Genomic DNA, 26,356 nt, shown 5'->3' on the forward strand with positions numbered 1-26,356 from the left:
GTGCTTTGCATTTCTCCTTTTAACCATATCACGATGCTGTGATGTACGTACTAACATTAAATCTCTTTTCCTGATTGGGAACTATTCTCTGAGCTCAGAGAGCCTGGGGTCACTCAGTTGGTAAGTGATGGAGTGAGGTTGAAAACCCGGGTCTTTAAGACTATTCTGCCCACTGTTGTTTCCAGGCTGGGGCTTGGCCAGACCCACAGCCGTGACTTACGTGGGATCAGGGTGTGTGGTGAGTTTGCTGGCCTCGGTCTCCCTCTTGAGGCTGCCTTCTGAGGCATGCTTGTACATCCCGTATAGAAAGTGGTGCAGGGGTGTCACAGGGGAGAGCCAGCGATGGGGACGGTGTCCCCCGTGGGATGGTGGGGAGCGGGCGAGCAGTGAAACGGGGCTGGTGAACATGGGTGAGCAGCCCAGGGCCGCGTGCCTGCAATTCCTGTTGGGATCTCTGCACCTTCATTTCGAGCAAATGCTTGTTGAGAACCTGCCGTGTGCTGTGCTGGCGCCATCGTGGTTACGGCCATTTGTCACGTGCTTGCTGACCTCCAGGCACCGTGGAAAACGTGCTTGATACACGTTTTCACTGTCCCTCCTGGCCATGCTTATGTCTTTTACAGGAAACTGAGGCACATAGAGATTAACTTGCTTGGTCAGGGTCACACAGTTGGAACCAGGATTTCAACTCCCAGGACAGTGGTTTGTTTCATTGCATCATTTCATGTCAATGACTCATTCACTCATTCACAAATGCTTAAGCAGAGCCTGCTAGGTGCCCGCCACACTACTGAGCCCTGGGTTAAAGGATGAAACCCTGAGGGGTTGGTGCCAGAGAGAATATTGATAGTGTTACATAGAAAGTTCCAGACTCCACGTCTCTGTCCATGATGAGGGGTGTCAGGGATGAACCTAGCACCCCGAAGACAAGCAGGTTTGGTTGCAGAGTCTCATCGGTAGTAATCAGGGAGGACTCTAAGACCTCCTGGCAGCCCAGGATGCCACAGAGTGGGGCCTGAGAAGATTTAGCCCGGAATAGATGTGGGCGGAAACAGTTACAGCCACGTCAGCTGAGGGCGGAGGAAATCAGCGATTAGACGTTGAAGGTGCAGTACTTCGTTTGCTCTACATAATTACGTGTAAGTTCTATCCCAAAGCAGAAATAGTAATTTTCAATTAATTCTTTTGTTCTCTTCATTAAATCCTAGTTAAAATATTCCGTGAGGTATTGTTATAGAGGAGATCCGCACAACTGTATTTGTGTGTGTGTGTGTGTGTGTGTGTGTGTGTGTGTGTGTGTGAAAGAGAGAGATTGAGAGAGCGAGAGAGAGAGTAAATTCTACAAGATGGACTATAAGTAAGCTCCTCAAAGGCAAGAACCATGTCACATACGTGAATTTGTCCCCAATGCCCAGCACAGTGCCTGACATGGAGTAGATACTTAGTAAATGTTCCCTTCTTGAGTTGAATGAATAATATGCAAAGTTTCATGGAAACAGAATGGAGCCACTGATCACTTCACCACCCCCTCCCTAAACTTTTCCCCTAGGTGTTCGGAAAAGGCTTCCCTGAGGAGGGATATTTGCGTCCGATCTTCAAGAGGGGACTGTGGTCGTGGTTGAGGTTGTGGGGATATGGAAGAAGATAGCCTATCTCCCATGAAACTTACAACCCTGACAACGTATAAATCCTATCGGAGCAGTATGACAATGATTTAGGCCTGCAGTTTTTTTTTTTTTCCCCCCTGAATGTCAACCCCAATCAATCCATCATGGTAGCCTGAATTTGTGTGGAGGGGAGGATTTGGAAGTGTTGTGCTAACGTTGCTTGATGGTCTTGCCTGCCGTGGTGTGGGAGGGGTGCTGGGGTATTTGTATCACACGTTGGCCAGCTCTGTTTTAAGACTCTGGGCTTTTAAAGAAAAGCCCCACTCCTTCCTTTTACCTCATTCCCATCAATAAGGGGAAGCAGATTTATGGCTAAAAGAGGACTGGCAATGTATTTGGTGCCAACTCACAGAAGGGCACAGGACCATACAGGTGAGAAAAGTGGTTCTCTACTTTTTCATCAGAGTTTTCCATCACAAAAGGATTTCTTATGAGGCTGAAGGTGTAGAATCAATAGGCTTTGAAGAGATTCTAGTGGAGATGTTCTCTTTAAAAATTAGAAAGGAATATGCCTCTGGGAGGACAGAGAAATGAACATTTTAGCACTCTTCATTTTGTTATATTTAATCCTTTCTTCTTGTTGTTCTTATTTTTTTTAAAGATTTTATTTATTTATTTGGCAGAGAAACAGAGAGAGGAAACACAAGCAGAGGGAATGGGAGAGGGAGCAGCAGGCTTTCTGCCGAGCAGGGAGCCCGATGTGGGCCTCAGTCCCAGGACCCTGGGATCATGATCTGAGCCGAAGGTAGACGCTTAACAACTGAGCCATCCAGGCGCCCTTCTCTTCTTCTTCTTTTTAAGATTTTATTTATTTGTGAGAGAAAGAGAGAGAGTGAGTGCACAAGCAGGGGGAGGAGCAGGCAGAGGGAGAAGCAGGCTCCCCACTGAGCAAGGAGCCTGATGTGGGACTCAGTCCCAGGACTCCAGGATCATGACCTGAGCGGAAGACAGATGCCTAACTGACTGAGTCACCCAGGTGTCCCTTTTCTTTCTTTCTTTTTTTCTTCCTTCCTCTCTCTTTTTCTTTTTCTTTCTCTCTTCCTTTCCTTTCCTCTTCCCCTCCCCCTTTCCCTCCCTCCCTCCCTTCCTTTGACTTATTTATTTGAGGGACACCTGGGTGACTCAGTCATTAAGCAGCTGCCTTTGGCTCAGATCATGATCCCAGGGTCCTAGGAGCAAGCCCGGCATCAGGCTCCCTGCTCAGTGGGAAGCCTGCTTCTCTTTCTCTCTCACTGCCCCTGCTTGTGTTCCCTCTCTTGCTGTGTCTCTCTGTCCAAAAAAAAAAAAAAAAAAAAATTATTTGAGAGAGAGAGAGAGCATGAGTGGGAGGGACAGACAGAGAGGAAGAGAGAATCTCAAGTAGACTCTGTGCTGAGAACAGAGCCTGACTTGGGGTTCAATCTCATAACCTTCAGATCACAACCTGAGCTAAAACCAAGAGTTGGATGCTTAACTGAAAGCACCACCCAGGCACCCCAAATAATTTCTTTTAAAGTTTTTGAGGTATGAACTGAACTAAAGAGGTTAAATATTTAGATTACTTTTAAGCTTTATACTTAACCATAAACATGGCATAATGTCCATTCAAATTACTTGAATGGATTGTAGAGTTTTCTTCCTTCATACATGGTTTGCTTGTACCAGAAGATGGTATTGGTGATACACTGTCGTCCTCATAAGGTCAAGTATTGTATTTTGCCATAATGCAGTCGTGTCCCCAAGGATTATTGGGCAGTTTGCCCCTCTGTAAGTGGTCCCAGGTTGCTCTGGCTTCCCAGATCTTAGATCTTCATTTTGTTCTCCTGTGTCCTTCTTTGACACCAGCGGACCTCCTCTTGGCTCCTGTCAGTTCGTCTACTTCCAGCAGCTACTTTGTTCTGTAATTTCTCAGGCCTCCAGAGTCCCATAATTAAGCTCGTTGGATTTTGTCTAAAGGAAGCAGCACCAGGTGCTGAGGGATGTTCCTGTGAATAAAGAAGTGTACTTTGTGTGTGTGGGCTTGTCCCAAAATGGGTGCTTGGGCTTGCCCCAAACCCTCTTTTTACTGATTTTTGGGCTCTCAGCTGGCTTTTTTGCTTAGTCAAGGTGACTGTGTTAAGTGAGCTGATAACCGTGTAGTAGGAGAACCACTGATTTTACTAAAACTGAACCCCACGGGTCTAGGGGGTCAGGCCCCAGACTTGAAAGCTGAGGGTCTGCACATGCTTGCTAGAACTTCCTTCACTTTTCCAGAAGTTGGGGAAGAAAACGCTCTCTTTCAGCCTCGCTCCCATTAAAGAATTTAGTTTCTCGGATAAAGAGCTGTACCAAGGTCTGATACCCTAAATATCAATCCCCTACCCTGCACGTTAATACCAATTGAGGCGAAGTAGTGGCAGAATTTGCCAAAAAGGAAACATTTTGGAAAAAAGGCATTTTGATTAATTAAACATTTTTTCCCCCTTTGGAGACACAGAGGGTCAGGAAAGGTTTTCTGATAAAAAGTCATCACTTGGAACGGCTCATAATATCAGCAGCTGGCAAGCGCTTCGTCTTGGACACCGTGTACGGCCACTATAATATGCAATGTCACTTGCAGCTAATCCCTTCATTGATTTTTTTCCCCCTCCGAATTTGCTGACAACAGAAGATTAGGTCTAGAGAAATAGTTGCAGTTCAGGTTCTGTTTGACAATATTTAGAATTTAAAGTGACCTTTAGCAGAGAAAGGGCTGCATGGAATGGGATTTAAGTGGTTCAGGACAGGGCGCTATTAAGGGCAAGGTAGAAGGGAATGCATTTTTAATGCCAGTGTCAGGGCAGGCCACCCTGAGCAAGTGCCCTCTGTCCTCAGGGCCACGTGAAAGCCCAGTGCCAGGCTGACCCTTGGCCTTGTTGCAAAGGAGATGAAGTTTGACTTTGTCCCATTCAGTCTTGAATGTATGTGGCTCTCCCCTCTCTAACCCTCTCCCACAGCCCCTTTGCCTCTCTCGGCCTCGCTGCCCTTGTCCAAAGCTCCCACCCTAGCCTTACACTGTGCTCCGTGCTCCCACACCACATCCATCAGTCCTCCCACCTCTGCCCATATTTGAGAAGATCTGATTAGGATATAAATAGCCTGGAGTCCTTAACTTTCCATGAATTTAAGCCTTTGAAACAACAGACTTTTTTCCTTTGTGCTTATTAATACATCAAAACGGCAGAGAGAGAGAGAGAGAATTGGTAGAAACGGGTTAATAAAATAAGAACCTAAATAAAATACAAATTTATGTTAAAGCATGGCATTCATTCGGGCCCCATCCCCTGCTCTGTGCCCTGTATCTGATGGTCACTCTCTCTTCCTTCCCTGAGTCACCTTCATGGGGACAAAAGTCGTATCCCACAGGCAGTCTTACCATTGATGTTTATGTTGGTGTCTGGACTGCTGGAGATGCTTATTCAGGTCTAGACCTGGAGCTGGGGAGTTCTTCTTGCCCAGGTCTGCTTATTTCCAGTTGCACACTAGTCCCTGTTAGCTTGCATCTGAGGTCCTCAGGCCTTGAGGCTGGACCTAAGAGAACTATGATACAGAGAAAATTAGAGTTTAGGCGTTCCAGGGGCCTGGGAAGTTAAGAGTGTGTCCTGGGCAACGGGGGGGTAGGGGTGGGGCGGAGAGACTCACACTTCCTCTGCATTAGCCTCAGGACACAATGACCGAGAAGACCTTCAGAACTAAGGATACCTTATTTGCAGCCAAGGAGAACTTTGGATTCTTCCTATTGGGCTTAAGTCCAATTCTAGGGCATGGTTTCTCTGGACTTACACAGGGAATGGAAAAGAAGTGGGCCGCCAGGCTGGTAAGACTTAGTGGGGGAAACCAGCAGACGGGATGGTGTGGATGTTGGCGTTGACTGGTCCGCATGTTGAAAGGGTATCCATGGGTATAAAACATGGCTCAAGTTACTCATCATAAAAACAGTGTTGACTCTAAGTCCTACAAAGTGGAAGCCTGGGGACCTCAGTGTAAGAGATGTGTCCTTCCTGGCCTCTTCCCAGACCTGAAGTCTTGCAGCAGCGTGGGGTTCAGTGAACCAAGGATAGAAGAAACCAGCTTGTAACCTTTGGCACCTTCCTAGCTCATCCCTTCGTCAGCAGGCTCACTCCCAAATTCCAGGGCCTTGGCTTTCCCCTTAACTGTCAAAAATGCACCTGGAATTTACTTGGTAAATAGTAGAAAGTGCTTTATGAACTCAAGACTTTTCATTCTTCCAGCAGCTCTGGGATTAGAATTATTCTTTGTGTTTCCTAGGAAAAAACAGCTGGTTGAGCAAATCAGACATGTAAATAAGTATCTTTTTCTGATTTCAAACAGTTGGGGAAGCACCTGTTTATGTCCTAACCATTGATAATCTATAACCTAACCTAACCTTACCAAATAGATCTCTGTATTTACTGATGTGACATTTCCTTAGACTTGATTTCCAGCTTTCTTCCTCTTCTGATTCCTCTCCCAAGGGGATTCCCTGCTCCCCTTCCCAAATTACACTGGAAACCGCTGAGACTGTATGAAGTTCATCCCCCACAGCATCCAGAGCCATGCCCAATACCTAATCACGTGAATGATGGTGAGCGTGAACATCTAGAAGATTCTGATGTTTGGTAAACAAGAGCATTTCCTAACAGTGGCATGTTCTGAGCTGAGGGTTGTGGGTTTGTCCAGATGCTGGCCTGTGGTTGAATTAGCCCCAGCCCGTGGGCCTCCTTCCTGCACAGAGCAGCCAGGTATGGTCCCTGCAAAGGAATCTCTCCCTTCAGACACAGTAGAACCAGTCCTCTGGGGCCAGCCTCTGGCAGGACAGCTCTCCCAACTGGGCACCTCTCACTAATGCTTTCTGGAAAGTCTTTCTTTCATATGGAGGGTTTTAACCAAAGGAGAGACATTCTTTATGGATTTCTTGGAGGGTGTTTCACAAGGTCTGCCACAGAACAGCACAGGCCGTTAGCCATCGCTACGGAGAAGGACAGTGTGTCGGGACACCGGTCATATCAGTGAGATCCCGGAGGGCACCTCTTCTCCGTAGTCTTGCATGGTATTTTGCCCAGCTGCTTGGGAAGCGTTGACTGGGTTGTACCTGGTGGGGTGAGTGGTACAGCCACACTTGTGCTCTCTCACTTCAGGGATCAAGCGTGGGTTAGGTTCTCATGTTCACCATCTTTCTTCCCCCATGCTTGTTCTTCTGGGACCTTCAAATCCCTCCCGTGGCATCTCAAGTATGCTTCTAAGTGTTGCTGTCTTTGGCTACCTGGAGGGCTCTGACATTTCCTTCAGACGGTGTCAAGATCTGTCCTCTCCTCCAGTGACACCTGCCCGGTGGCCTGTTCGGGTCTCCTGCCTCTCTCCATGTCTGATGTGGTGGAGCTTCTGTTCTCCGTGTCTGTTCCACGTGGAGGCTGGTCCATCCTGCTGCTGTGCCCCTGACTTTAGGAGCCTGGCTCTGAAAGGAAAGACTCGCTCCTTGTGTTTTGAGGATCACCAAGCCATGCTGCCTCGTGTGGGGGAGGGGGCAGTGTCTTTCAGGGACTTTTGGCAACTGGCACTTCTATTTATTTTGTCCTGCCTCTCTTCCCTGGGGCACTCTGGTAAGAATCCCTGGGGCCAGGTGCCTAGGGATTTCAGCAACACATCCTCCTGCCTTTGGAGTCCCTCTCCCCTCCTTCTGATTCTGTGTCCTTGGACCGAGATATGCACAGCGACTTTCCCTTAGGATGGATGTTTGCCGAGCAGTCTCAATGGCCTTTGGTGCAGAGAAACTTCTGGAAGGCCCAGAGAGGCAAAGAGACAGGCAGTCCTGGGACTCGACTACAGATACTTCGAATCCCACTCAGCAACACTTGCTCTGGGCTGTAGCTGCCCTACTGACCTTCCAGATGTGACCGACATGTCTGAAGGCCCCAGCAGGCCTGGCTTGGGCTTGTGATGGTCCTTCCAGTGCTCTGTGGGGAGTGGTACTTAGCCTCTCACACAGAGCCTCGCACAGAACAGGGCTCTATAGATGGTCTTAATTATAATATCCATGAGGACTTTGGTTCTTGATCAGTCTCTCCTGCGAATTCGTTCCTTTTGGAACTTCAGTTTCTTGGAACTTTTCAATCCTTAATAACTGGGTCTTCTCTCCTGCCCATTGTGACTTGATACTATAAAAAAACAAAACAGGGTTTTTGGGTTGTAGGGTATGTGTATGTGGTGGTGGGGAGAAAGCCATTCTCAAGGAGTTAGGCTGACAGGTTGAGTTCATGGTCAAAGAGTCAAGGTCACGGGTAGGAAACCAGAGTTCATCCTCAGGGGCCAGGGAGGTGGTGCCCATAGTTGCAGTTTGGAGAGGGAGCTGTGTTTTGGCAACTGGATGCCTTTTCAAGGTACCCGGAGTTTTGTAGGCTGGCTGGCTCGACTTCCAGGAACACACAAAGATGAGTAGAGGGGTTGTTTGGGAGGATACACCTCAGCTGGGAAGGGGAAGAGCTGGGGCAGTCCTGGTCCTGCCCCCTCCCTCCGCGCCTCTGTTGCTTCCTCACCTCTCTCTCCCCAGCTTCCCCCTTGCCTGGCTCCCTCATATTTTTGGGTTATTTATCCTGATTTCCTTGGTACCAGCCAGATCTCATGGCACTTTTTCAACTTCACCTTCATTCTTTCAATGTTTCTGGTGTCCTTTTCACTTGAGGGAAGATCCCGTTGGTGAGGTTAAGTGTCCCGAGCTGGGCCCTGGTCCCGGGTGGCTGTGGTCCAGGAGGGGCTGCTCCCCAGTCTCACGCTGGGGTAGAGGGTCACGTGGTGGATCAGCGCATGGTTGTTTGAGCAGCAGGGCTGAGTAGTGAAGCTGTTCGTGTGGGGCAGGCCCCTGAGGCAGGATTTCTCTGGGTTCCAGGAGATAGAACTTGGGGAACCCTTCAAAGGTGGTTGTCTTCATTCCATGAGACAGAGAGTAACACCCCCCCAGGGGCCGTTAACACAGGCTGGGCTTGCTTCGGGGCTCCTGCCTCCGCAGCCTGGTGGGGGAGTCATTGAGTGTCAGGGCTGCAGAAGCATCACAAGTCCCCTTGGATAGCACAGAGCTTGTATCTTCTAGAAGCCCTTCTTTGATGTTTATAAAATGACTCTCAGTACATTAATTCGTAGGTTTCTGTGTTGTGTGTGATGGCTGAATCCATTTTCACTTTCATACACTTGGAACTCCTTAGGTCTTCACAGCAGCCTGTGAGGTCGATGTTCTTGTTGTCCTTTTACACACGTGGAAACTGAGTCAGGGAGAAGTTGAGAGACTTCTGACCAGGTCTCCTCCTCCTCCTCCTCCTCCTCCTTCTTCTTCTTCTTCTTCTTCTTTTTTTTTTTTTTTTTTTAAAGATTTTATCTATTTGACATGGAGAGAAATCACAAGTAGGCAGAGAGAGGAGGAAGCAGGCTCCCCGCTGAGCAGAGAGCCCAATATGGGGCTTGATCCCATGATCCTGAGATCATGACCTGAGCCGAAGGCAGAGGCATAACCCACTGAGCCACGCAGATGCCCCGAGATCAGGCCTTCTGGCTCCCGGCCCCGCGCCTCTTTACCCACGTGTCCTACATCTGTATGCAGAGCACTGCACATCCCTAGGTGTTATGAGGAGATAAAAAAGAAATAAGCTTACATTCTAGTTAGGATAAGCTGCAAACAACATCCATTAAGGCAGTCATTTGAGAGCTGATTGCTGTGTGCCGGTGATTGTGACCTTGAAGTACTCACATAAGAGGACACACAAAAATTACAGGCTGCCTTGAAAGTCGGGGATGCGCTGTGGATTGAAGATAAGCCCAGAGAGAATCAAGGTCACGTACTTGTTCAAACCAAGCAGCCCTGCAAACAGCTGGAGTCATTTGTTGGTAATAGAGAGCTGGGTGGTGTCTCGGAATCCTGGCGAAGGAGCTCCAGGGCCGGGTGGCCTGGTGTTGGATGAACTGACAAGGAACCTGAAGCCCAAACAAGGCGGTTGATGCGTCCTTTGGAAGAAGAGTGGGGCCAGCGTAACCCTGAAGGTCCACACCGCGGTGGTGTTTCATCTTTTGGCAGCTGTGGCGCCCAAGCCGGCAGAGGACCTCACGACAGGTTGTCTGGGCTGTTGTAACATAACCCGGAACCAACATCAAATGACCAGAGAGAATCCCTCACTGCAGTGTTCTAGAACGTAGCTGAGGGCCAGACTTGAGCTGTTTTCCAGAGGGACTCTCTGATGGGTTGGCCGTGAGAGGCGAGTGAGGGGAGGTGGAGCTCTCTCAAGCCCTGGGAGGGGCCCCCTAGGGCAGCAGCCACAAACACGGTAAGCAGATAAGCAGAACGACAGGAACTAAGGGGCAGGCTGTGTACTGCTGGGTCAGTGCATGGGAGCCTGTGTCTGAGCCTCCCCAGCTGCAGCCAGGGCTGGGAATCCATCCATCCATCCCATCCAGGGAAAGTGGAGCCACCCTGCTTGGAGGAACCAGTATGCAAGGTCAAGGCCGAGTTAGCAGCAGGAATGTGGCACTGACCTCGGCCCCACAGAAGCAAGGGTTTAGAGAGGGGCACCCAGGTTGTGGGGAGAAGGATTCTGAGTGCAGAGAACTCCAAGGTGTCTGCTGAGGTCCACCCGGGATGCTGAGCCCGGTGGCATCGGGAGGGCAGGATGCAGCATCTGGAGTTCCCAGAGCTGAAGTGACGGACTCTAGACAGCTCTGGGCAGAGCCGAGGCAGAGTTGAAGTTTCTGTTAGATTCTTTTACCTTGTTTCGTTTGGAGCCTTGTAACAGACTGTTTCGTAAAGTGATACATCACAGGGTCCATCATCTTAAAAGTATCAAAGGATCTACGAAGAACATTTTTTGTTTTCCTTTTAATTTTCCTGACCTTCCAATCCTCCTGCCCCAGACGACCAATGTTATTAGTTTCCTTCCAGAGGTGTCTTATGTGTGTGCAAGCATCTGCCTGTGTGTCTGTTTACCATCTTTCCCTGCTTCTTACAGAAAATTGGCGCACTTTAGACACTGTTCTGTACCTTGCTTATTGCCATTTAATTTATCCCATAAGGCTTTCCATATCTGTTTATAACGAGCTGCCTTTTTAAAGATGCTGTGTTGCCTTCCATTCTGTGGATATACCATAATTTATTTAGCCATTCTTCTATCGATGGAAATTTAGGTTGCTCTTGTAAGCAAAGTGGCAGTGAATAACCTTGTCGGTATGTCATTTCACACCTGTGAGACTGCATCTCCCAGATAAATTACTAAAAGTGGAATTTCTGGGTCAAATTGAGCTTCTGTAATTTTTAAAGATATTGATGAATTGCCCTCTGGAGAGGCTGTACAAATTTACAAAATTTACACTCCAACAGCAATTCATGAGTGTGTTGGTTTCCCCCACACCTGACCTCACAGTGTGTGATCAAACTGGTGGACCTTTGCCAGAATGGTTGTTGAAAATGCCAGATCGGTGCTGATTTAATTTATCGTTCTCTCTTTTGGAGTGCTCTTGAGCATCTTTATATGCAAGGTCCCTTTGTAGGCCCGTGAGCTGTCTGTTTGCCTTTTGGTCATTTAAAAATCGGATTGGTGATCTTTTGCTTAGTGATTTGTAGGTGCTTTTTATGTATGAGGGAAATCAGTCCTTTGTGATTTCTGTTGCAAATCTCTCTCTTTTGATTTTGCTTATAGTGGGTTTTGCTGGGCAGAAATCTTGTGTTTTTGCATAGTCAGACTTCTCAATATGTTCTCTTGGGGATTTCATGTCATAGACATGAAGGCTTTCTCCCCCTATGGCTACAATGGCGTTTTCTCATGGTTTCTTCCGATACTTTTATGAATTCTTTTCCAAAGATCTACTTGGACTTAATTCTGGTTTAAGGTGTAAAAAAAGTATGCCTTCAATTTAATTGTCACCCAGTTTTTGGAATACCAGTTATAAATAAGTCATCTTTTTCCTACTGACTTGAGCTGCCACCATTACTGTGCCTTGGACTGAACTGAGTCACTCCAGGGTTCTGGTGCTAAAGCCCTAACTGCCAAAGTGACTTTATTTGGAGACAGGGCCTTCAGGAGGTCATTGATATTAAATGAGGCACCATAAGGCTAATTGGATAGAACTGGTGTTCCTCTAAGACCTGCCCTGCCACTCTATTCCTCCCCACTCTCCCCTTCTGTGCCATGTGAGGACAGAGCAAGGCAGCCAGGAGGAGCGATCTCCTCAGAAAACAGCCCTGGCACTTTGATCTTGGACTTAGTTTCCAGAATGTGAGACAAATATTACATAAGCCGCCCTGTCCATGACTTCTACGGACCATACAGTAAATGCTTGTGTGTTTTAGGCTGCCCCTGGATGTCTGAATTCCGGTCCAGTCCTTCCATTCCATCACACTGCCTGCCAGCTAGACAATGCGGGCAGGGGGTGTGTGTGGGAGAAGAGCTGGGGCCTCTAGAGCCTGGAGAGACACAGGGACATGTGGGAAATTTCATGGAGACAGAAGGTAGCAGGGAGGGTCTGAGATCAGCTGAGACATTAGAGGCGATAGAGAAACCTGTTGGGGTGTTGGGGGGCAGGGTGGAGTGGAGCCCTAGGTGACTGCCTGGGCCGGACGAGAGGGGAGTGGCTGGCCGGGAGAAGGAAGCAGCACAAACACCATCCTGGCCGTCCTGGGAGCTAACGGGGCTCCCGGTGGGGGGATGGCTGGAGACCAGATAGGGTGGGAGGCTCTGCATGATATTCTCCATTTCCACGGGTCTATTTCACTGGCTTGGTGGTTCAGTTTCCACAGGCTTTGGCGACTTCTTACCTGCCCTCAAACCCTAGGCTGCTTGGAGTCTCATTCTATTCCAGAAGCTTCGCTGTGGTGTGCACTTGGAGCACCACCTCTCTGGGATGGTGTCGTCTTATTTATTTTCATTTAGAAAATCTTCATGTAGTCCCTCTTCTGGAAGCGAGGCAAACGTGAGGGCGTAGAAATGCCTCCAGTGATAGCTGCCTGTGTTCTCTTTTCACTGCTCCATCCGCCCTGCACCCTTCCCCGCCTCCTGCCCCTCTGATGACTTGAATTTGCCTTGGGGGTTCCTCTGCTCTCAGCTCTGCTTTCTGGATTCTGGGTCCCCTTCCCCAAGCCCCCCCCTCCAAGCTGGTGCCGTGCCAGTTCTGTGAGGGGCCCAGGAGCACTGTTCCCTGCCCTTAGGGCGGCGCTGGCAGCCTGTCGAGGAGCGGGTTACTCCATCGGGATGGTGTGCTCTCCTCCGCTCACTCAGTTTGATGCCTGGGGTCCCAGAGGGCACCGGCTCGCCATCTCTCTGCTCCTGCGCTCTGGGAGTTGGACCAGCTGTTAGGCTCAGATGCAGCAGCGGTACCAGCCCTGCACGCGGGAGGGATGCTGCTGCTCCTGTTACTGCAGGAGCAGGTCACATCCAAGAGGCTACGAAGCCAGTGTCTATCAGAAGGGCTTCGCGTGTGTCCTCCTAGTCCGTGCCTCTAGCTATAGCCGGGTCCCGCTCTGGTGCTTGGACAGTCCCCTGCCTGAGTTCTCCCCCTCGGTACTCTGGCACTAACCCCACTGATCCCCTCTGGGGCCCCAGCAAACCTGACTCTGGAGTAGTCTTCTCTTGTGGACTCAGCTGTGGACTCGTCAAACACTGGCTGGCCCCAGGCGACCCCTTCTTCCACGTCCTGCACCCTGCCGGGCTGGCGAGCATGGTTCTCCCACTTTCCCCAGGTTCCCTGATGTCCACAGCCATCCATGACCTTCCCTCTCTCCCCCAGCACCGGGTAGTGTTCGCTGTGTCCTGTGCTCCCTTCTTTTTTCCTCTGTCTCTGTGTCTTTGTCCTACTTGGCATCCAGCCCTGCAGGGCTGGCACCTGTGTGCACTAGGGGAGGGGAGTGGGGCTCATGGGTGGTGAGATGCTGTAGGAGAAGGTCAGCTGGAGGTGAGCCAGGGCCCCCTGGGAGGGTCTCCCGCCGTTAAAACTTAGATCACGTGCCTTTGATTTTGTTAAGAGAACAGGTGGCTTTCTTCCTGAAGTGAGATTGTATTTTTTTTTTTTTTTCCCATTGGGTCCCAAAAGAGTACATTTTTTTAAGGGAGGAAAAACTTAAAATATAAAAAGGTGCAAAGACACTGTAGGTGTGACTCTACAGTTCTGTTATTTCATTCAACATTATATTTTGAGGACTCTTTCTGTCTCAATATGTACAGTTCTAGTTTTTTCATTTAAACTATCATAGAATAGCCTATCCTGTGACCATAACCATTTTTTCTTTTTCTAACCGATGGACCTTTAGGTTGACCAGTGCTGTACGGAACATCCTTGCCGACATACTAGGAGTTTGCCCACGAGGGCGTAATTTTGGGTGGTAGGGCATATGCCTCTCTAGTTCACTTGGTTTTTGTCAAGTGTTTATAACAACTTACACTCCCAGCACCTGTCCGAAAGCTGCTTTCCCCTCAGTCTTTACCAAACCCTGATATTCCCTGACTCTGTCAGGTTTTTGCTATTTTGGTTGGGAGGTAGAATGTGAGACAGCATTTCCAGAAAGTGTAAAAGAGAAATTCCATCCTGGCTCCCACCTGTGCCCTCACCGGGCAGACATTTTGCCCCTACAGCCACTTTGCTGGTTATGGGTGGTCCAACTTCTTAATCCTGTTCATTCGGAGTGATGCTTCTGTGATTGTTGTCAGTGAGGGTTGAGTGAGTAGACGCGTTCAGGAAGGTCACTGCTGTAACCGGTGTTAGAGGTGGCTGTCAGTGGTGGGGGGGCAGTGGTCTCAGTCCTTGAGGTGGGAGCATGGTGGTGGGATATAGCCAGGGTTGGAGCCTATGGAAAAGGGCCCTGAGCTGGGGTAGGGGGCAAGCCAGAGCCCAGTTGAGAAAGTGCACAAGGCAGGGAAAGGACAGGATGCCTGCAACCTGTCTCCTAGGGCATGCATTTCTTTTGCAAAAACGTGCTCACTTCGTGTCTTAAAAAAACTTTCATGGTGTATGATGTATAGAAGAAATAATCTTTAAAAAATTTTTAAAAGTTTTTTCTCAACATAGAATGTATTATTAGCCCCAGGGGTACAGGTCTGTGAATCGCCAGGTTTACACAATTCATAGCACTCACCATAGCACATACCTTCCCCAGTGTCCATAACCCAACCATCCTCTCCTTATCCCCATCCCCCTGCTGGCAACCCCTGTTTTGTGAGATTAAGAGTCTCTTATGGTTTGTCTCCCTCCCGATCCCATCTTGTTTCATTATTCCTTTCCTACCCCCCAAACCCCCCACAGTGCCTCTCAACTTCTTCATATCTGGGAGATCATGTGATAATTGTCTTTCTCTGATTGACTTATTTCACTCAGCACAATACCCTCTACTTCCATCCACGTCATTGCCAATGGCAAGATTTCATTTCTTTTGATGGCCACGTAGTATTCCATCGTATATATATACCACTTCTTTGTGATCCATTCATCTGTTGATGGACATCTTGGTACTTTCCATAGTTTGGCTATTGTGGACATGGCTGCTATAAACATTTAGGTGCATGTGCCCCTCGGATCACTACGTTTGTATCTTTAGGGTAAATACCCAGTAGTGCGATTGCTGTGTCATAGGGCAGCTCTATTTTAAACTTTTTGAGGAACCTCCATGCTGTTTTCCAGAGTGGTTGCACCAGCTTGCATTCCCACCAACAGTGTAGGAGGGCTCCCCTTTCTCCACATCCTCATCAGCATCTGTCATTTCCTGGCTTGTTAATTTTAGCTATTCTGACTGGTGTGAGGTGGCATCTCATTGTGGTTTTGATTTGTAAGAAATCAACATCTTCTGTGGATATAGTATAGCCGCAGACCTTATGGAGAGCTTACAGTGAGCCTGGTGTTCCATGCTTTATCTGTATTAATTCACTGAAATCTCTCAGCGCCCCCTGTGGGGTGGATGTTTGCATCCTCTCCCTTCAAAATAGAGGCACGGGGGCACCTGGGTGGCTCAGTGGGTTAAAGCCTCTGCCTTTAGCTCAGGTCATGATCCCAGGGTCCAGAAATCGAGCCCCACATCGGGCTCTGTGCTCATCAGGGAGCCGGCTTCCTCCTCTCTCTCTGCCTGCCTCTCTGCCTACTTGTGACCTCTGTCTGTCAAATAAATAAATAAAATCTTTAAAATAAATTGGATTCTTCTCAAAGTGGAGGCACGGAAGCCTGCATTAATTTGGCCACTGTTCTACCCCCACAAGTCTCAAAGCCAGGCGCAGCCCCAGGCCGGCTCCGGGGCCCAGGCCCTCAACCGCAGGAGGGCTGTTGGAGTCACGGAGGACAATTCGCTGGTCACATAGTCACACTGGGTTCGAGTTCATTCCAACTAGTGAGTCCGGCAAAGTTAACGCTTAACATCTCCAGTCAAGCCAATTAACTTCAACAAGAAAACAGTTTCGGAAAGAGAGGTAAAAAATCCCCACATAATTTGTTGGGGCTTTCTGCTTTCCTTTTGTGAGCTTTAGTTTCCATTCATTAATTAGCTAAGGCACACAACAGGGTGAGGAGTAAAATAATCACCTGGGTTTGGTTTCTGATCTACAACTCCTCTTCCTCTGATCCTGCCCCAAACACACACACGCTTCCGGACGGGGATACATAGGGACACACATAAAATCTCTCTCTCCTCTCTCTCTCTCTCTGAATTAACTGGTAAAGAAAATCAGGATTATATAACTCCCTTTTCCCAAATGAAAACCAGAAAACTCTGTAATCTGGATATCTTTTTCCCCTTGCCGCAATCAGACATTGATTTAGCTGTTTAGAAACATCTGGACAGCTGTCTGAATTCTCCTTTTTTTAAATCTGGTTCGGCCTGTCAGAAATGACTGACCTTTGGCCTTATGAAGATTCCCACGGGGGAGGGGGTGTTAGGCCCACCATTGGAAAAGCTACCTGAAGTCTTCGTCCACGTATCCGGTCTTGAACCCCACACCCTAGCAGCAGGGACAGAGAAAGGCAGAACCATTTTTGCTGTGGGATTTGCAATTTTGGTGACTCATGAACGATCCTCTTTTCTCTGAAGGAGCAGAATGAAGAATTTCTGACTAGTTTATCTTCTCGCTGTCCCTCCCCTTTAGGACAACTGCCTCATGCTGGATCCTTAATTTAAAGAAAATGGATGTTTCCCTCTGGCCTGAGAGCTGGGGATTCTTATCAAAAGTGACATTAAAAAAGTGCCAGACTGGTCTCCTCCCTCTTTCCTGCCCATTCTTCATCACTCCTGCCTGTCTCCATCACTGTCTCCCCATCTTGAGATCTGTCTCCACTTCCTGGGTCCCCAGAGAGAAAGCATGAGCTCATTGTTTTCCAGAGAAAAACCAGACTTGGTCTCCTTCTCGCCTCGTTTGTCTGTCAGAGCCTGGAGATTGATGATCCTTCCACCAGCCGAAACTGCCTGGAGGAGCTGCGGCCTCGCGCGCTGGGTGTCTGAGCCCTGGGAGGGGGGCCGTGGGGAGGGCAGTGATGGCTGGGGGCTCTGAACTTTCTAGAAGGTTATTAGGGCCGTGATAGGGGAATAAGGGAATGGGTTATTTACGACACCCTCCACGGTAATTTAAAGCCATACCTCACCTTCTCCTTTCCCAAGCAGCTCGTTTCAAGCTGGAAAACACACGAGCAAATGAGGAAAAGCGGCAGCCCCGAGCCTTACCGGGAAGATGGGTGTTGTGGGGGCCACGACAAGAGCCCGTCCTTCTTTATTTCCTTTGGTGAGGGGGTTGCTTTGTAATGACATTTGAACATGTCTTGTTGAAAACCTGCTAAAAAGATTCAGAAAGGGGGGAAAGGCATTCAGAACCCAGGAATGTGGAAATCTGGGTAAAAACCGTCGTAGATCTTAAAACGACGAGGTGGCCTTTAGCACAGAAGATGGTGGAGGGTTGGACGCTATTTGGCTGTGGGTCCAGGAGCACAGTCACGGATAGAGCAGCGCAGAGGGGCTGGTGGGGTGGGGGGAGCCGGAGGCAGAGGTGTGGGAGCCATGCTCTGCGGGGAGGCGGGGACCCCGAGCTCGCTTGTGAGAGCCGATCACCCAGCAGGGAGGCCGCCGGTCTGGTTTTTTTTTTTTCTTTTTAGGATTTTATTTATTTATTTGAGAGAGAGAGAGAAAAATAAATTTTATTTATTTATTTGAGAGCAGGAGGCGGCGCAGAGGGAGAGAGAAAAGCCAACTCCGCTCTGAGGAGGGAGTGCCACGTGGGGCTCTATCCCAGGACCCTGAGATCATGAGCTGAGCCCCCAGGAGCCCCCCTCTGTTTTGGTTGTTAACTGCAGTGTTGGGCGCCAGGGGACTCTGAGGGCCAGGGAGGAGCTGGCAGGGGGGCGTTTTCTCCCATGGGGCCGTCCTGTTAATGTAGGGGGACCCGACCCTCCCAGGTGGCCTCTGGAGTGCTGTGAGCCTGGAGGCAGGAAAGCCGTGTTCCGATTTTTCCAGAAAGGAAAAGGCTGTGGATTCCACGAACACAGACGAGCAGCTGAGCTGGGGGCGCGGGGTGGGGGGGGGGGCGCTCTGGAAAACTGTCCAAAGGGCTTATCAAACAGACGGCGGGTAAGTGATCAACAAGGAAACCCTGATGTCCAGGGCCCACGCAGGTCACGCCCAGCTGGCCTTGTCCCCTTTCTGGCCGTGCTCCTTGGGCAGGTCGATGGGGTGTGCGGTGTCCAGGTGGAGGAGACGGGGGAGTGGGCCTGGGGTGGGCGCGTCAGGGTGTGAATTCCCAGCAGGCCCAAGGGCCCTCCTCAAATTGCTTTCTCTTACTGGTCTGCTTTCTGGTCACAAGGAAAGTTTTGTGTGTGCGTGGCCAGAGTTCTTTCTTCAACGCTGCCCTGTTGAAGGATGGATGTGACTAATGGCTTGGATGAGGATGGCCCGTTGATGAAATGCGTGGGACAGAGAGCTAATTCGTGGGATGACAGCTTCACGATCCAATAATTTCTTCAGGGGCTTGAACTAATTTGGGTCTGGCAGGAGGTAACCAAGATACAGACAAACCAAACAATGAGAAGAGACAGTTGCCTGAGCGTGTGGTGGCTTGACCGTCTCGGCAGGGAAAGTGCTTGTGTCTTGTCCCCTTTGTGTGACTAGCCCTGCAACGTGGCAGCCCATGCACAGAGCCAGGCCGCTGTGGTTCTGCTCTGGCTCCCAGACCAGGGACCGTGGTGTCCCCTGGGTTTTGCACAGGCCTGGAGGGGGAACGGTGGTATAGGAGAGACTTTGACACGTCCACTGAACCAGTGTCCTGCTGGGTTTTATGGCCGCGTGGGCATGGAAGCTGGAAGGTGCTCCCTGGAAGGAAAGGTGACTTGGGGTGGGGAGGGGCATGAGAGCATTTACTGAATGCTTACACAGGGCAGCCGTTAGGTTGGCTCACTTACGCTTCTCAGTCCTGGCAGGCGAGTGCTATTATCTGCCTTCTGCCTTTGAAGACGTGAGGCTCTGAGGGCTTGGGTACCTTGCCTGAGAGCTCTCCTGCTAAGTGGCTTGTCCTGGGAATGGGGACAAGAGTGTGGCTGAGGGGCATGCATGGAAGGCCCCCTAACTTCCCCTCCCCTATGACCAGGGACTCTCCACTCTCTGGGGAACTTTGGAGGCCAACACTTCATCTTACTCTGGTAAGAGCAGCAAAGCCTGGAGATGCCAGAAATCCCTGTCAACGGAAGAGTTCTGCTTCATTTGTTTCTGACTGAAGACCTCTGGGGTCTCTTGCCGAAGAGCTTGGTTGGCTTTCCTCAGTGTGTCTTGATGGGTGTGGTATCCGATGGCTTTGCATCCCACCTGGGCCCTTGCTAAGCCTCTACGTTCTCATCGGCAAAATGGGGAGTGTAACAGGACGTACCTTCCAGGGTCCGACGAGATAATGCGTACTAAAGAACTCTGTATAGTTCCTAATACAGAGAAAGCAGGCATCGAACTAAGCTGTGGTTGGAACGAATGACAGCACTTCATGGCACCATTTTGGCCCTTGGGAGCGCAGAGCTGAAGCCCCGGCAGCCTCCGTTGCTTGAAGCTGTTAGTTCCGGTAGAAAGAGGGGACGCAGGTGCACATCACCTGGTGATGGCAGCAGCCGGAGGAAGATGTCCGGGCCCAAGGTGAGGGGTCAGGCACGTGTTGGGGGATGAGTGGGGTGCCGGCAGTCAGCAGCTGGGGTTCTGAGACCGGAATGCCATGTGTGTGATTCGGGAGGGCCCCCTGAACACGGCTCCGCTTGTAAACCCTGCAGTGCGCGCGGACATTAAAAGGCCCAAGCGGGAAAACAAAGCACACCAAGTGGAATTCATTTGAAAGCATTAAAAAGAGAAAACCTAACACTTTCCCTCAGTCTAAAGAAAACCTTTCCGGGCTGGGCCTGCAGCAGCTGTAAGCCTGGCAAATTCTTGGGCTCAGAACATCTGGGAGGAGCAGAAGGTGCTAAGAGGCGCCTGAGAAGGTGGTGGAAGGTGGGGGTTCTTGAAATAGACTTCGCTGACAAGCTGCCCCCCCTCCCCGGCGGCAGGGAGATTCTTGCCAACATTGTGGTTGGTGGAGTAGCCCAGCATGTGCCCTTCCCAGTCCTATCCCCCTTCGGCCCCACTGGCAGACAGGGTGGGGAGGGGTGGGAGACCCCGGCTGTTCTGCCCTCCTTGAACCCCTGGAGCACGGTGGTCTGCTTCCCTGCTTTTTCATCGGGGACACAGTTTGGCTTCTAATGTCCAACCTCGGATTCCCGGACCTCCACCCTCCCTCTTAGGACCGCTCACGTGTTCGGCGGTGACCACAGTCATGCAGCGGGCGATGGCTTTCCTCACTTGCTACAGGGAAAGCTCTCCACTTTCTCTCCCTGTGACGATGGCATTTTAACTCATTTTTTCCTTGAGGGGAAAAAAAAAAAAGCTCTTTGAATAAGACTTAAACTTTTAACTGGTTTCATCTCTCTCTCTCTCTTTAATGTTGGTTTTCCTTGTTCTTCCATGTGTTTCTACCCCCTGTTTAATCTTTCTGTATGTTAAGCACAGAGCACAGGCCTCGGGCGGGAAGGGGGACGGAGGGCTGTCAGACCCTGGGGGGGGGGGGTGACGCCGCCCTCGAATGGCAGGCTGAGGCCGGTGGGCCGGCAGGCCAGACCCCAGTGTTCTGGGCGCTTGTGCCGTCAGCACCGAGAGAGGAGCAGCAGAGAAGGCCTGGGTGTCATCTCTTCCTCCTCTTCTTTCTTCCTTCACTAATGAATGTATCAAGTTCCTTCTCCCTACAAGGCACTGGGGCTGCAAAAAAAAAAAAAAAAAATCCTGTTCCCAGTAAACCCTCAACAGGCTGTGAGGCATCCCAGCTGTGATGTGTGAAAGTGTCGTGCGCCCACTGAGAGACCCCGGCTTCTCACCTGGCCGGCTAAGGGGTTCCGGCCTCACCTGCCTGCCCTGCTTCCTCCTTCAGTCAGATGGGGAAACTGCTAGCGACCCCAGTGGGTTGCTGGGAGGAACTTGGAGCATCGACATGGGGTAGGCATCCAAAAGACTTCTAAGGAAGGAGCCCTGCCATGAGGGAGACGCGTGGATTAAGTCAGACCGGGTCCTTTTACCTAATACCAGCCACACTGGTGTCAGGTGTACAGCGCACATTCCCCGCTCTCCTACAGCTCTCCCTGCCCCAGTGTGGCCTGCAGACAGGAGATGTGCGGGAGTCCCTGGGAAACAGGGGAGGGAGGAGAAAGCTGTGAAGTGTGCGCTGCTGAGCTGCCTGCTGGGGTGGGGTCCCAGAGGTCACCCTCTGTGTAACTGTTTGGAGCGTGCCTTGTGCTCCACCGAACCCCCCAGGGGCTCAGAAGCGTGCTCTCTGGCTCTCCCACCCTTGCCTGAGGGTTGCTCCCCCCTCCTGTTCTCCTGTAGGCTGCCTCGTGTGGACTAAGTGGGCTTGCGAAGCGTGTTGAGGCAGGGAGAGCATAGGGGGTGCTGTCAGCTTTCCTGGGGGTGCTCCCTGCGACTGCAGTGGGAATCCAGGGTACACTGAGGCCCTGCCCTGGCTCTGTCCACAGAGGTCCAGGCTTATTTCAAGGCGAGATGCAGACACAGTTCCCAGATGGACATTTGACCCTGGTGTTGCTTGGCTGGTAACTTCCAGCATATGGCTTCTGAGGGGAGGCCGACAAATACTCAGAGCCGACTACTTCATTTACCTTAGGGATCATCTGATTGAGTAACAGACCCCAATCTCCCTTCTACATCCCTCCGAGAAGGGGCTTCTGATGGTGAGGAACTCACAATGCAGTGGTAGGAACTGTTCTTTGAATAAGAAAGGATTTGGGGTCAAAGTTGTTGGGGATAAGTCTGCCTGCCGCACCAGTCCTTTCTTGGGGGGGGTGAGGGCAGGGGCGGGGGAGGGAGGCACAGCATACATAAGAAACTCTTGAAGTCCCATAATAAGTAAACCATTTAGATATTTTTAACTTAATGTTTCCTAAGCACATTTGACTATCACATGTCCAGACTGACTTGTTCCACTTTTCCCCCCAGTTTTATTGAAATACCATTGACATCTAATACCGCGTTAGTTCAAGGTGCACAGTGTGTTGATTTGATATATGCATATAGTGAGAAACGATCGCCACAATAATGAACATTCATCCCCATATAGTTGCCAATTTTTTTCTTGTGATGAGAACCTTTAAGATCTACTCGTAGCAACCTTCGAAAGTACGTTATTAATTTGAGTCAGCATGCTGTATATTATATCTCTAGAACTTTTTTATAACCGGTAACCTACTTTTGGGCTACCCTCACTCTGCTCCTGTACCACTATCCCCTCTGCCTCTGGCAGTGGCTGATCTGTTCTGTCTCAGTGTGTTCTTAAAATCCACATATAAGGGAGACTATACGATCTCCCTCTTTTTGTGACTTAGCATAATGCTTTGAAGGTCCATCCATGTTGTTGCAAATGACAGGATTTCCTTTGTTTATGGCTGAACGATACTCTGTTATATATATTCATATATATCTACTCACCTACCTACATACACACATGTGTCTCCCACATTTTCTTTATCCATTGATGGGCACTTAGGTTGTTTCCATGTCTTTGCTGTCGTGGATAGCGCTGCAGTAAGCATGGGTGTGCAGCTAGCTCTTGAAGACAGTGAGTTCAGGGGCACCAGGGCGGCTTATTTAAGCATCTGCCTTTGGCTCAAGCCATGATCCCGGGGCCCTGGGATCGAGTCCTGTGTCGGGCTCCCTGCTCACTGGGAAGTCTGCTTCTTCATCTCCCTTTGCCCCTCTCCTTAAAAAACAAAAGAAACAAAACAAACAACGATAATGATTTCAGGGGTGCCTGGCTGGCTCAGTCGATAGAGAATGTGACTCTTGATCTCCAGTCATGAGTTCAAACCCCGTGTTGGGTGTAGAGATTACTTAACATAAACAAAACTTAAAAAAAAATTAGTGATTTCATTTCCTCCAAATACATACCTGTCAGTGGGATTGCTGGATCATACGGTAGTACTATTTTTTGTCCGCGGGGAAGCACCATAGTGTCTTCTGTAGTGGCTGTACCGATCGCTCCGCCTTCAACATGGGGGCGGGGGAGTTCCCATGTCCTCATTTTTCTTGGAGCCCACCCTGTGAAGTTGTAAGTTTGCCTTTGCACACGCCCTGCCCTTCCCCTCCCTCAGTGGATTCTTCATGCCCTTCCCAGCTTCTCTGGGAGCTCGCTTACTCACACCCCTGTTAGTGACTCAGTGCCACCCGTCTGAACGTCTTCAGAGGGCAGCCCCTTTAGAGGTCTAATAGCATAGTACTTGATCCAAAGGAACAACTCTCTAATGGAAGAATTGAAAGTGCTGTGGCACCTGTTCAGGGCAGAGAATTTCCAGTGGAGTGGGGGTGGGGGTGGGTCTCAGGGCTGCCTCTCCAATCGCTTTGCCTGAGAAGCTTCCTCCTTAAGATACTGAAGCCTTCCACAAGGGTTTCGGAAACCAGGTCTCCCCGATGGCAGATGCGCAGGAGAGGAGAACCGCTTACCAGCGCTGTTGTAAGGTATGAGCGGAATCCAGAATTCCGCGTCTGGTGCCGTCTCTGCCTCTCCCCTGGTCTGTCTCCTCCTGTTCTAGGGTATCTCAGAGCTCTTGCGCTGCCAGCCTCCAAGGGTTTTCGTGTGCAGAAATTTCTCATTTTATATATATATAAATATATACATCTATGTATTTATGTATGTCTTTAAAATGTATGTGGCATGATGTCAGCAGTGGTTGCTCAGGTTATTTCTGACTGCTTCGGTCTTGCCCCCTTAGAGTAAGCAGTTGTAGGACAGCGAGTGAGACTAACGCTCCTGAGTGCTCCCTGTGCGTCAGGATCACACTGAGGGCTTAAAGTGAGTCATCACCCTCGGACCTTGGGTCTTCAAGGATTTGAGATGGGGGAAAAGGGCGGGAACGGTCTCCCACTCTTCCTTGTCCTGGGGTCTTCCTTTGCAGGGGGAGGTGGAAGGGAGAAGTTGCTGGCTGACACTGGCGTGAGGGAGAGCGGGGCTGATGCCTTTAGAAGAAGAGCGGGCCAGGGCGATGGGAGAGGAGCAAGGAGGAAAGGGAAAAAAGGGAAGGGAGCCGGATGCCCCTGTTGCCCGTTGGACCCCCTCCACCTTGCGCCTGCTCTCAGCTCCTGGGCTCCCCCTCCTCTTCCCGCTTCTGGTGGGCGGGGCTACTGGGGGAAGGAGGAGTGAGAGGTCGCATGTTTATCCCTAGTCCCCTCACCCCGGCTGGCTGGGACCCTCTGCCCAAGGTCATGTCACCCCTCCACCTGCGGCCATTCTTTCTAGGTTCCGGTGTCTGCTCCCTCTGTCTCTCCAGGCTTAGGTTATACCAAGTCCTTCTGTCAGCGGCTGTACGTCCCCACAACCCCCATTGTTGGCCTCAGCACGCCCTGGGCTCAGCTTTGTAAATTTTCCGTTTTTGAAATTCTTCTTAACCACCCATTTGGGTATCCTGTCTGCCCGGGAGCCTGGGGTGGCCGGCAGGAGGGTCACCAGCCCCGAAAGCAGAGTATGGAGGAAGGCTCAAGTTGTCCCCATTCCTGAGGGTGCCCCCCGCCCCGCCCTATCCAGGCTGAGGCCTCCCTGCTGGGAGGTAGGAGTTGGGAAGACAGGTTGGACCTTCCCTCCAGGGAAGGCTGTGGGCTTCTCCTCTGCCTCCCAGGTAGCCCCTCAGGGTTGTTGCTGGAAAACCTGTTTGTATTGGGAAGCCCACGTTCTGGGCACACGAATTCGGTGCCCAGATGGCGCCTGTATTTACAAAAGCCCAGCACACTGACAGGACCTGCAGACACATGGATAAATATTTTGCCTCTCTTCTTAGGCAATATTTGAGTCTTTCACATTTAATTGCTGTCAAAGACAGGATGCTTGCCTCCCCGAGGCAAAGCAAATAGTGAGGCCTCCAGCGGGGCTGTTCCAGGCCCGGCTCGGGCCCATCACCTGCAGCGCCGAGTGTCAGGTGGCTCGAGGGCTGGGGGGCTGGGGGCCTGGGGGGGCGGGAGATGGAGGCAGCTGGCTGCAGCTTGCCTGGAACCCATGGCCACTTACAGAGTTTGCTTTGAGCCTGAGAGAACCTGATCTTGGCCAAGAAATCCGTTACTTTTCGCAGACATCAGTGATGGCCACCCATCTGGCCATTTCCGGGAGATCCTGCTTGGCATCTCCAAAGCGGCGTCCAGCACGACCTGCTCGACGATCAGGTCACTGACGATCCGGATTCTTGATACAATGCTTTACCCTTTGTATTTTCCTCTCCTCTTTCTTCTTAAAACAAAACCCAGAAACATGGACCTCATTGCTCCTCGGCTTACATTTCCAAAGTGCAGTGAGAGGCTGTTCTGTGCCCGTCTGGTTTTTCCCCACGTCGCCATGACCAGAGAAGCCTCACTCCCTAACTGTATCCAGATAGGAAAGGGCTTCTGCAGCCATCCCTTCCCTTTATTTGTTAGATTCTGATTCGCCTCAATTATTTCAGTCCCTTGCATGGAACAGAAGCGGCTGGATGCCTCACCCACTGTGGTTTTACAGATTATTCATTTTCTTCCTCCCAGCACGTGTTACTGGTGCTCACCCAGTGCTGGGAGCCGCGCAGAGCGAGATGAATGGATAAGACCAGTCCCTGCCCTTGAGAAACTCATAATCTAGTGGGGGGAGCGCGGTGTGTAAACTGATAAATCATAGTCCATCGGTGTGCTTGCCGCAATAGGGCAGGAGCTCAGGGCGGGGAGCGGAGGGACCCGGTCGAACCACTACTGCTCGCTGTTGCTGGGCGCCGGCCAAGCTGCCAGGAAGGCTTTGCCGGGGAGCCACCATACTGGCCACTTCTTGGGAGGGAAGGTGCAGAGGCCTTGGATACAGCAGATGCAGGGTGGGGTGGGAAAGCCCCCCTGGCTGGGACTTCCTGCCCGAGGAGTGTGCAGTTGATCCCGTGCATAAAAGAGACCTTGGTGGGGCGCCTGGGTGGCTCAGTGGTTTAAAGCCTCTGTCTTCGGCTCAGGTCATGATCCCAGGGTACTGGGATCGAGCCCCGCATCGGGCGCTCTGCCCAGCAGGGAGCCTGCTTCCGGCTCTCTCTCTCTCTCTCTGCCTGCCTCTCTGCCTACTTGTGATCTCTGTCTGTCAAATAAATAAATAAATAAATCTTTAAAAAAAAAAAAAAAAAAAGACCTTGGTTTCCTTTCTGGAATACAGTCC

General features: G+C 50.5%; 1 protein-coding gene and 1 long non-coding RNA gene across 2 annotated transcripts in view; one reads left to right on the forward strand and one right to left on the reverse strand.

Moving 5' to 3' along the window:
• The window catches only part of TMEM178B (transmembrane protein 178B), a 343,789-nt gene that overhangs the window by 91,563 nt on the left and 225,870 nt on the right, over nt 1-26,356 (forward strand). The window lies entirely within an intron of this gene.
• Nucleotides 3,217-9,753, reverse strand: LOC131829852 (uncharacterized). Its single transcript, XR_009353017.1, has 3 exons — nt 9,305-9,753; nt 5,041-5,204; nt 3,217-3,631 (listed from the first exon to the last, which is right to left on the reverse strand). It is a non-coding gene; the product is annotated as an uncharacterized LOC131829852 (long non-coding RNA).

The sequence above is a fragment of the Mustela lutreola genome, chromosome 4 (genome assembly GCF_030435805.1).
Source record: "Mustela lutreola isolate mMusLut2 chromosome 4, mMusLut2.pri, whole genome shotgun sequence".
In the NCBI taxonomy this organism is placed as follows: Eukaryota; Metazoa; Chordata; class Mammalia; order Carnivora; family Mustelidae; genus Mustela; species Mustela lutreola.